Genomic DNA, 11496 nt, shown 5'->3' with positions numbered 1-11496 from the left:
GTGAGAACTTTGTAATGTTTGAACTTCGACTTGGCGTGTGACTTGCAATTATACCCATAATTCATGGCATTTATGTAAGTTCCTTATTAACAAGGGGACAATATACATTATGGATAAAAACTACAGATTTTATTATCTTCTCTTAGATTACAAAGGACTTTATGAAATCAATAACTTCTGATCCACAAAGTATTTAAAGAATCAAAATGGAGTAAAACTCAATACCAACAAATAGGATCACAATTCTATGTATGTATCTACAAGCACCTTCCAACATGACTTCTTCTGCTCACCTTTTACGTTGTACATGAGGACAACCATGTTAAATCGAGGGATGTCGTCTTCATCTTCGACCAAAATCACAGCAGATTTATGCAATTTTCACAAATCCTTTCTTCGTTGGACGCAAGACATCTAATCTTACTCCTTTGTTCTCCTTTATTGTATTTTTAGTCACAGTTCAATCCACACACCTCTAAAACAATGCCTCCTTTTGATATAAACGGGTTTATTCGAGCCCACAAAAGAGAGAAAATTGATGCTAAAAGTATTGACCAAACCACAATAATGGTGGGAAGCCTGTCTTGTTTCCCCATCAACCCCTTGAGGAAGGGGTAAAGATGAACGATGACCCAGAGAGCAAAGAACAGTCTACCAAATAGGGGTCCCCAAGAGTCGTATCCATTTGAGATGGCATCATAAATCCCAACTATGACTCCGATTATGTTGATGATCAACAATGTCATGGGAGGAATCAATAAAGATGTCCACTTGAATATGTACAACTCCGAAAATTCCCCATCATCTCCTCCTTTCGATGTAACAGTAAAGTTTGTGTTAACACCTGCTAAAACCTTAAGCAGGCTCTGGAAGAGCGCAAATAGGTGCGATGAGACGCCACCGATCACCCAGAACTGCTCATTTCTCCACCAGTCATGTATTCCGACACCTCCCCACTGCATTTCTAGGATACTAGTCACAGCTATGATTATGAAGAGAGACATGAAAAGGAGACTGGCATAATTACTAATCTGCAAATAGAAAAGTTTGTATTAGCTAAAAATTTGACAAAGCCAGATAAAATGCAGCATCCAGATTTTTGTAATTCCCTCAGTATATCAAGCAATATTTCGACAATATTATAGTTACAGCCGAAATGGAGGGATTGTTCATATATGCATAGGACAAGGCTATTAGTATGCTTCCAGATATCATATGAGCTGTTCTACGATGTTGAGTGTTGACAAAGAGCTGTCCTACAAACAGTTTGAAAATGACTAGTCCTAGCTGATTGTTTTTGAATAATTGATCCCAAAATAATTACGTATGCATGTTAGAAAGATATGCTACTGAGAAATTCAGAATTACCTCAGGGACAATAAACTTTCCGGTAAGAAGACAGATAGCCGGCAGTGTACAATATACGAGCAGTGGAATTGACGTCAAAGGGTACACAACAGAAGCGATATATGAAAAGCGCTCCAAGGATTTCAATCCACAACCATACCCGTACCATAATGGGCAATGCCTGCTCAAGAAAATCTCAACAGATCCCAAAGCCCAACGTAGAACCTGGTGCAGACGATCAGAGAGGTTAATAGGAGCTGAGCCTTTAAATGCTGGTCTTTTCGGCATGCAGTACACTGATCGCCAGCCATGGCAGTGCATCTTGAAGCCTGTTAATATATCCTCAGTAACGGACCCATATATCCATCCCACCTGGATGATGATAGGAGTTGATGAGTATTATTATCAAAATTCAATCATTCAATTCAAAAGACAAATTTAATTTATTAAGTTTGGGACAGTTTCGACGTACTTCCTTTCCCCAATCTGTTTTATCTTCATAACCACAACTGATGACATGAATTGCTTCTTTCAAGAGTGATGCAGTGGTTGCTCCCTTTGGGATTCCCCCATAAGTGTTGAAGCAATGAAAACAGGTGACTGACCAAATTTCTTCTCGAATTTGATTTGTGGCATAAGGGTCGACTTCTAGTTATCTATACCTGTGATACAAATGATGGCACTATAAGTGATAAGGCTCTAAAATAGTTGAATGATCTAGGTTTGCAAAATATATATGTAATATCAAAGACCAAACTCTGATGGGGACAAAATGTCTGAAGGAAGAATATTCCAAGATTTTGCAAATGCATACTGGAAGCAAATAGAAGAACAATAATTACCTTCAATTCCCTCTTCGATATTCTCTAGAGCTTGTTTGTGCTTTGGAACCTCATTTTTTCTTCTTATCAAGGGACTTCGATTTCCTATTCTTCTTTTTAGATCGGAAACAGCAGCAGCAGCAGCATTTTGGCAAACAATTGCATGTCTTTCTTGGAGGCTTTTTCTTGACAGGGGCATCGTATCCATAGAGTGCCTGCCACCTGAAGACACATCCAGTTCCAACATAAATAGGTCCTTGAATCCCATCCAGGCCTTTCATGTTGATCTGTTTTTGGAAAAGAAAAAAAAAGTAACAATGCCATCTCCTTTTACAAAGAAACGTATCCACAAAACTAAAGTTTCACAAATCATACTTACATAAAAAAGACAACATTTCGGTTTGAGTATCTATCATGTCGGTCAATGCCATCGAATCTTTGAGGAAACTGGACATAGCAGATTTTCTTTCCCGAAATAGGGTCCATCATGAAGCACATGGCTTCACGAAGAGCCTTGCTGTTGTTTATGTAGTGATCACAATCAACATTTAGTAGGAAAGGAGCATTGGAGATGACAGCAGAAACGCGCACCTTCATAAATCCGCCAAAACTTATTACAATCAGATAAAAACAGACAACAGGCAGATCAAAGGACATGCCCAGCTGAGACTGTGTTTTGTGAGTGCACAGCTGCATGCTTGAGATAGAGAGAAAGAGAGGGATATACCAAAGCATTCATGGCCCCAGCTTTCTTGTGGTGATCAAATCCGGGTCTCTTTTCACGAGAAACATAAATTAGACGAGGTAATTCATTCCCTTCAAGGATTTAAAGAAAAACAGCGCACCTGGATCATTCCAGGATGGTCCCTGACATTGTTTCCGGGCCATGGAGTCCCATTGCAACCAAGCCATTTATTCTAACTATGAACAATTCATATTCCCTCTGTATCAACAAATTAGCAACAACGGATATGAAACATCATGTCTTGAAACCATTGGATAATCCGTTTTTCGAACAAAAATGCCATGCATAAGAATAAAGAAATAGCAGTTATATAAGTTGATGTTTTCTTTTTCCGGAGGCTGTCTGCTAAAATTTTATGCTTAAGTAATGCGATCTCTCAGTTGACACTTGGTTCTTTCATGCAGTATGCAGGTAAGCTAGTCAAATGGCAGATGCTTAGCAGCAGCAAACATATTAATATTACGAAAAACGTTACAAACCTTCATGGCCCGGCGTTCCCTAACAAATGTTGGATCTACTTTATCTCTCAAGTAGTCAACTTTCTGAGCAAAATACCATTCTGGTGCTCGAGGTTCGATGCTGAACTTCTTACAAAATGGTACCTATTTTCTTGCAAATTCAGATGTCTCAGATAGAGCCTCAAACATGAGCATGGCAGCACCATCATCAGAGACATAGCAAGCTACTTTATCAACAGGATAATCTACCGCAAGGATAGACAGAACTGTATTTGCAGCGATAAGCGGTGGCTCCTTCATCGGATCAACTGTACTCACAAATACGTCTACAGAAGCTTAGCTCAGATGGGTTCCCTTCTTTCTCATACCTTAAAAAATGGGAGAAAAACCAATAACATAAACAAAATTAAAAATAACTAAAACTGAATTCCCCCTCTGATATGCAGAGAAGTTTAGTGTGAGTACAGAGGTAAGGAGAGAGAGGAACCAGATGCAAAGAGAAAGAGAGTGGGGAAGGGAAGAGGAGAAAGGAAGATGAAATCACCTCAATGCTAAACGATCAAGGTATGTTTCCCGTTCGATTGGGCACCATTTCGGGAACTGATCCAATATCCATGATACAGTAAACCTTATTTCACAAATGACTGAAATAAGCCAGAGAACGTAAGCTTCATTCACGGGATGCAGAATTCTGTAGTGAAAAAACAGCATCAGGATGGCAAGCCGGAGTAGGATTATTATTCTGTATGGATTTATCTTGCTAGAGGGTATTGGTAGTTTCCGTGAAAGTGGTTGCCTGCCTTCATCCATCCATCCATCCTATAACAACACATAAATTTATAACTTTTAGTCGTGAATGTGAAAAAGAAGGTGTTAATGAATCCATAAAGATTAGCCTACAGTGTATGATGCATAGACCTAAAATACAGTATAAAAAACTTTTTCAACACTGAAAAATGGTGCATTCATTTGGTCGCATCGCAACATGGAAGTAACATATATTAAAAAAGGATATGAACTGTGGAGCCTACAAAAATAAATCGTCATTTCTCATTAGAAAAGAAAGCAGGGAAAGAGTATTCGCTGTAGAGAAAAGCAACAACTATGCATATGTCATTAACCGTAAATACCCTAAATGACTAGCAATTCATGCTCTAGATGGAGCGGCAAGGTCTTCTTCCAAATCACTTGACAATTTCTACATTTTTTTCAATCCAAAAAAGGTGAGGAATCTACTAAACAAACAGTTGCAATAACAAGCTTTTAGACTTAAACATGCTCAGACAACCAAAAAGAATTTCAGAGAATAAATGAACGCACATAGGCAAATCAGAATCCTCAAATTCATCTCCATTGTTTCCTTCATGCCTAACCACCTGGAGTTTCTCATTCTGTTTATTCTTCCAATCCTCCATTCTTCTCTTCCATGCAACAGTTCCAATCCCGTACACTGTCAAATCTTTTTTAGGATCCATTGGTCTAGGTGGTACTGTGATATCAACAACACAAACTATGTTAAGTGCTAAAATAGAATGATGTTTAACAGACAAATTCAGATGTACTTCAATTATCTTTCGAAATTAAATTACAAGTTCTAATACATTTCTACCATTCGTATGAAATAACTCACAAGTCATGGAAGGATCAGAAGTTGGCATTGGATGGACACGTTTTCCACGCCTCATAAAGGGAGGAACGATAAGAGCATGCTTATCAGAGAAAATCTAGACATCCTTCATTAATAATCAATCAGATGTAAGCCACGAGTGTAATAGCAAACTCGAACATTTTTTATGGTAAAACCAATTCACCTCGCCATATGTCAGGAGAGGGACCTTTGAATCAACAGATGCAGCATCGAACTCTGCCGGGGTGCTCAACCCTGAAGCATGAGATCGGGAACCATGATTGATATTGTATGGAGCAGAGAGCATGGCTGCAGCAATATGGTGAGGATCTCTCCTATCACGGCTTGCGATCTCAAATTCATTCTCCAAATCATCATCGCCATCCTCTTCCTCATCCCCATCTACACGAGCACAACCTGAAATATATAGGTCACATTGTTACTTAATTACTAAAGACAAACTATTACCAAATTGCTCTCTAATCGGGTTTCACTGAAACATCAAGTAAAAGAGGGTCACCTTTAAGGCGCTTGTATCTGGTTTTGCATTGAGGGCATGCTTGATTGCCCTCCCTTCTTTCGTATTCATAGCAAGGACTGCATACTGGGAATGCACACTCATTGCAGGCAACAAATGGCTCCCCATCAACAGAAAGCTCTATCTCATCGCCACAGATCTGTCAAATCTGCCCACTTAATTCTTTAACAAATGCCACCTGCGAGTCATAGTTGCACAATTTACAATGTCAACCGCCATCAGATCATTAAAACTGTTTGAACAACAGACAGAAGTCTTTAGACCACCCAAAGTCCCAACTGACAGAAGTCTTTAGATCATTTTGGAAGATACTCTAAAACCATGGCCACTCAGTTTTGGGTATTTTAACAAAAATGACTGATGTTAATCTATATGGTGAAATTTCAACGTCGAGATCACTTGTACGATTCAAATTAGCAGGATAAAGAATAACGACCATACTATCGCAATCCCATGGTTTTACTTTTTGCCTGGATATAGCATCAGCATGAATGGAACACGATATGTGCTACATATGGATAATATGATTTGGCATTCCCAAAAGTTCCATTTTAACACTTAATGATGTCAACTAATGTGTAAATTATTTCAAATTTTTAATCTGCATTAGATTCTACTGTTATCATGTTAGTTATATACTACATTAATAATTTATTTTTCTTGTAGGGGTCCTTTCATAATGGTTGTATACGGGTAATAGCTGAGACATCTGTGAGTAACGAAAACAAGGGCACAAGTGACCGGCTTTACCAAATTTGACATAAAATGTCATATTCTTTAAGATATGGTGATTATTTAGAATTAATTGTACGCATTTCATAAATGTTTGTCAGATACGCACAACCGACGATTTCTTAAGTATATGAAAGAAAGAAAGTGTTTATTAGTTATTACCATAAAAAATGAATGTCCGACATTGACGTACAATTTTTCTTTCTAAGATTCACTCCTGGCTAGTCCTAGTTATAGTTGTGGTGTCCTTGTCCTTACTGCACGCATCATTAACCTCTCATAATTTCTTTACATACGTATGACACTTCATGTCATGTATTTAACCCTTTTTCTTTTCTTTGTTTTCAAAATTTATAAAATAAAAATAAAAATAATATGAATAAATCTAATTTCATCAAACAATCTTAGTAATGAAAATAAATATTATTCTTTACATAGATTTTAAATTCGAACAATCACGTTTGTAGAATTTATACACGTTCAATGAATAAGAAATATTTTGAATAGATACTATATTATAATAATTTCATACTATTAAAAAATAAATAACATAAACAATTTCATTACCTAATCAGTAACCACCCTTAATTCTTTTTATTTGTGTATATATTATTCGAATAATGATAGAGTAAATTTATAAAATTTAAATTTTATTGTTTAAAATATTTTTATTTTAAAGTCAAAAGATAATAAATGTTTAGACATATTTAATTTCATTTTTTTTGGGTAAATAACATTGAAACAGAAGTAGGACCAAGCGACTAGTTTGTCCCAAGTAGATCTTCCTGCAGCATCGTCTCCAACTCAGCAGGCGGATGTCCAAATTCCAGCACACCAGGAGAAGAACCACGACTCCAACCAGCTAAAGCATCAGCTACTGCAATTTGAGTACGATGAATATGCCTCAACTCGACAACCCACTCCCGATTCCTAAGCTCATTAACAGCACACACAAGGCAATTACCCACCAACGCGTCCGACAGTTGATACCATATCTTCGACACCTCTAAATTGTTCATCTCCAGTTCAACTTGACGATATCCGAGATCCCATGCATACTGTAAAACATCATGGACTGCCCATAGTTCAGCTGCAAGCACGGAGCAGCGACCAATACTCCGGGAAAACCCATAGAGCCTTATAGAAAACCTCAACAAAAATGGAAATGAATATGTAAACTGAGTATTATTATTTCTTGTGTTTTACAACCAATCTCTTCTCCTTTTATACAGGTAAAGCTTCGCATAACAGCCATAACAGAAAGCAATTACACTCTTAATTGCAAATTAACTAACTTTGCTGAGCTGGTGCATACTCATGCTAAGTTGGTACATCACACGGTGTAATCCATCCAATATGCTCCCTGCTTCTTCCACTTTCATCTTCTTCCAATGACACAACCCCTAGTCTCTGTCTGAACATATGAAAATAGTCTTTTGAAAATGCTTTAGTAAAGCCATCAGTTGCCTGATGCGAAGAAGGTACATAGTTAACCTTTAATCTGTTTGCTGCCACATTTTCTCTAACAAAGTGCATATCCAACTCCACATGTTTTGTTTTTGAATGGTTAACTGGATTGGCGCTTATAGCTATGGCGCTAGAATTGTCACTCCAGATGACAGGTGTACCTTGTAGCTTGACTCCCATGCTGTCAAGTAATGCACCCACCCATGTTGCATCAGAAGATGCATCAACCAAGCTCCTATACTCGGCTTTTGTTGTGGACCTAGAAATTGTTTTCTATTTCTTGGAGTTCTATATGACTAAGTTGTCAGCAAGATACACACAACTACCTGAGAATGATCGTCGGTTATCCATATTACCTCCCCAGTCAGCATCTTCAAAAGCAACAAGGTGAAAGGGTGTGTCATATCGAGACAGAATCAGTCCATAATCCAGAGTTCCATTCAAGTATCAAAGAATTCGTATCACAACCGATAAATGTTGCTCACATAGAGTATGCATGAACTGAGCCAACCTATTGACACTATATGCAATATGTGACACGCATATAACAGTGATCCAACAAGACTACGATTTTCCTTTGGATCAGCAAGAGCACTGCCAGCTTCTTTGGTCAACTTGAGAGATGCAATAATTGGCGTGGGCATTGAGAGGCATTGTTCATATGTGTTTTGTCTAACAACTCCATAATATACTTCTTTTGACTTAGAAATATGCTATCACCCACATATTTGACTTCAATTCCAAGAAAGAAACTAAGTTGTCCCAAGTCTTTAAGAGAAAATTTCTCACCAAGTAAACTAACCACTTATTCCACTTTACAAGTCACATCTCCAGTAACAATTATGTCATCCACACATACTAGTACATAGACAACAAATCCTTCTCTTCTCATTACAAACAATGAACAATTAGCAAGTGAGCCTTTAAAACCAATGTGTAGCAAGTGTTCTTTCAACTTGGCATACCAGTTACGAGGAGCTTGCCTTAAGCCATACAAAGCCTGATTTAGTTTGCACACTAGAAGAGTCCCATCTGAGTCAAACTTTTCAAACCCCTGAGGCTGCTGCATATAGACATCTTCCTGCAAATCACTATTTAAGAATGCATTGTTTATGTCCACTTGTCTCAAAGACCACCTCTTTTGTACAACTATAGCAATAATACTGTTAATTGTGGAGGACTTAGCTACTAGACTAAAGGTGTCTTGAAAATCTTGTTCAGGAATCTGAGAAAAGCTCTTGGCCATTAATCTGGCTTTGTACTATTGTAGTAACCCATAAGCATTTCTTTTTACCTTAAACATCCACTTGCAACCAACTGGAGATCTGTCCTCAGGGAGTTTAACTAGTGTCCATGTATTATTTCTTACCAAAGCATCATATTCTTCTTGAACAACCATCTTCCACTTAGTAGATTGAAGTGCAACATAAATCGAGTGTGGTTCTTTCTCCTCATCACTTTGTGTACTAAAATACACTTTTGGTTTGAAAATTCCTCTCTTGCTTCGAGTTATTATATGATGACTGGATACAATCTTGGAGCTTGAAGTGGCATCCAAGTCTGGCTGATTGATCTGTGTTACCTCTTGCTGCTCACCAACAATATCATTCTTGGTTGTGACATGATGACAAGGATCAACACCTTCCTCTTCAGTAAACTAATTCATCGATCCAGAATCTGGTACAATGTTCATAGACCCTTGACTGTCAACTTGGGATGGGCTACTCACAGACTGTTGAGTATTAAGCTGAGGATTTTGACATTCATTCACGCATTCACCAGCCCGAGAACATACTCTATGAGCACCACTGATGACTGCCATCTTTTGAGAAGACATCTATCCCATGTCAAATATTTTTTTCATTGTCTCCTGCAAAAGGAAAGTAATTTTCATCAAAGATAACATGCCTTGAAATATAAATTTTCCCACTTGGTGCCAAGCATTGATAGCCTTTATGATGAGCACTATATCCAAGAAAAGTGTATGGTTGAGACCTAAAGTCCAACTTATGTTGTTGAAAGGCTCGAAGATTTGGAAAACATCTACACCCAAAAACACACATAAAGTTATAGTCAGGTTGTTTTGTTGTAGAGTGCTTCAAATGGTGATTTTCTATACAGAACCTTAGTAGGCAGTCGGTTTATAAGGTACACAGCCGTGCTTATAACAAAAGACCAGAATTACAATGGTAACTATGCTTGCACCATTAAAACTAAAGCTGACTCAATAATGTCCCGGTACTTACGCTCAACAACACTATTTTGTTCTGAGGTATGAGGGCATGACAGTCGATGATGAACTCCCATATTAGCCAGCATCACTGATAATGGTATGTACTCTCCACCCCAGTCAGTTTGAAGTTCCTTAATTTCAGCCTCAAACTGTGTTTTAACAAATGCATGAAACAACTGAAATGCATGTAACGTTTGATCTTTAGTCTTAAGCAAGTACACCCAACATTGCTTTGTACAGGCATCCACAAATGAGACGTTATATCTGAATCCATTGGAAATTATGTGAGAAGGTCCTCTCAAGTCAGAAAACACAAGCTGAAATGGCTTATCATACACTGTTGTGGACTCATGAAATGGTATTTTGTGGCTTTTCCCATTCTACAAGCTACACAAACACTTGCACTTTCTTTATTCAACGAGGAGGCAAAATCAACTCCAATTTGCTTACAAACTTGCATCAATGGGGCATGAGCAGGATGCCCAAGCCTTTGATGCCACAAGTTATATTTGTCTATGCTAGTAGCTACATTCACTTCTATAGAACTTGAGTTATTATTACAATGTATATGATCAACATCAAACTGATACAACCCAGCAGTCTCCCATCCTTGCAGCATCACCTCTCTAGTCTTCTCATCTTTCATCAAGCAATGGTTGGCATGAAATTAAAAAAACACCCCGTTCTCTCTAGCAAACTTGGAGACAAACAAAAGATTTTTAGTAACAGCAGGAACATGCAACAGATTGCTAATAAAAAAAGAGCTCGAGACTTGGTTTGAAGAAGAGAAGAACCAATTTTAGTTATACCAAGACTTTGACCTTTACCCACAATTAATTTACCTGGTCCAAAATAATTAGACCCATTAATCAGCTTGGACCCATCTGGAGTGACATGGCGAGTCTCTCCTGAGTCAATGACCCACTTATCTGAGCTGGAAGATGATGAATGACTCTGTACTGGAGCACAAATTTTATTGTTACAGGTATAACACTCACTATCAAGACATGCTTCTTGAGCATTGAAAGACTCATGATTAGCTGCCAAGATTCCAAAAAACGATTGGTCAAATTGATGCCAACAACGATCCACTGAGTGGCCAATTTTTCCACACAATTGACATTGAACCCTTGCTCTTCCACGACCTCGAGTACCAGATCTGCCACGAGAATATTGTCGTTGAGCTCTTTCACCTCCAGAGTATTGATGATCAGTGGATCGATCAGAATACTTCCCTTGATTGTTGTTCTGAACATGTACAATATTAACACTAAGAAGCGGTTGAGACTGAACTTGAAAACTTTTGAGATGGGCTTCTGCATCAATCAATACCGACTAAAATCTATCCAATGTAAATGCATCTTTACTTGCTGTGATAAAAACAATAAAAGGTTGGAAGTCCATTCAAGATCGTGGCAATATAATCAATGTCAAATATAACACTGCCACATGCTGCTAATGCATTACAAACTTCCTTGATCGAGGTGAGATACGAATGCATGTTCTCATCTCCTTTCTTAATCGATTG

General features: G+C 38.0%; 1 pseudogene; it reads right to left on the bottom strand.

Annotated features, from left to right (window-relative positions):
• Positions 1 to 160: 160 nt before the first annotated feature.
• LOC120217034 lies at positions 161 to 6308 on the bottom strand (annotated as a pseudogene).
• Positions 6309 to 11496: the final 5188 nt, after the last annotated feature.

The sequence above is a fragment of the Hibiscus syriacus genome, unplaced genomic scaffold (genome assembly GCF_006381635.1).
Source record: "Hibiscus syriacus cultivar Baekdansim isolate YM2019G1 unplaced genomic scaffold, ASM638163v2 tig00110177_pilon, whole genome shotgun sequence".
NCBI classification, from domain to species: domain Eukaryota; kingdom Viridiplantae; phylum Streptophyta; class Magnoliopsida; order Malvales; family Malvaceae; genus Hibiscus; species Hibiscus syriacus.
Note: the sequence above shows the minus strand (reverse complement) of the source record. Positions and strands in the feature narration are given on the sequence as shown.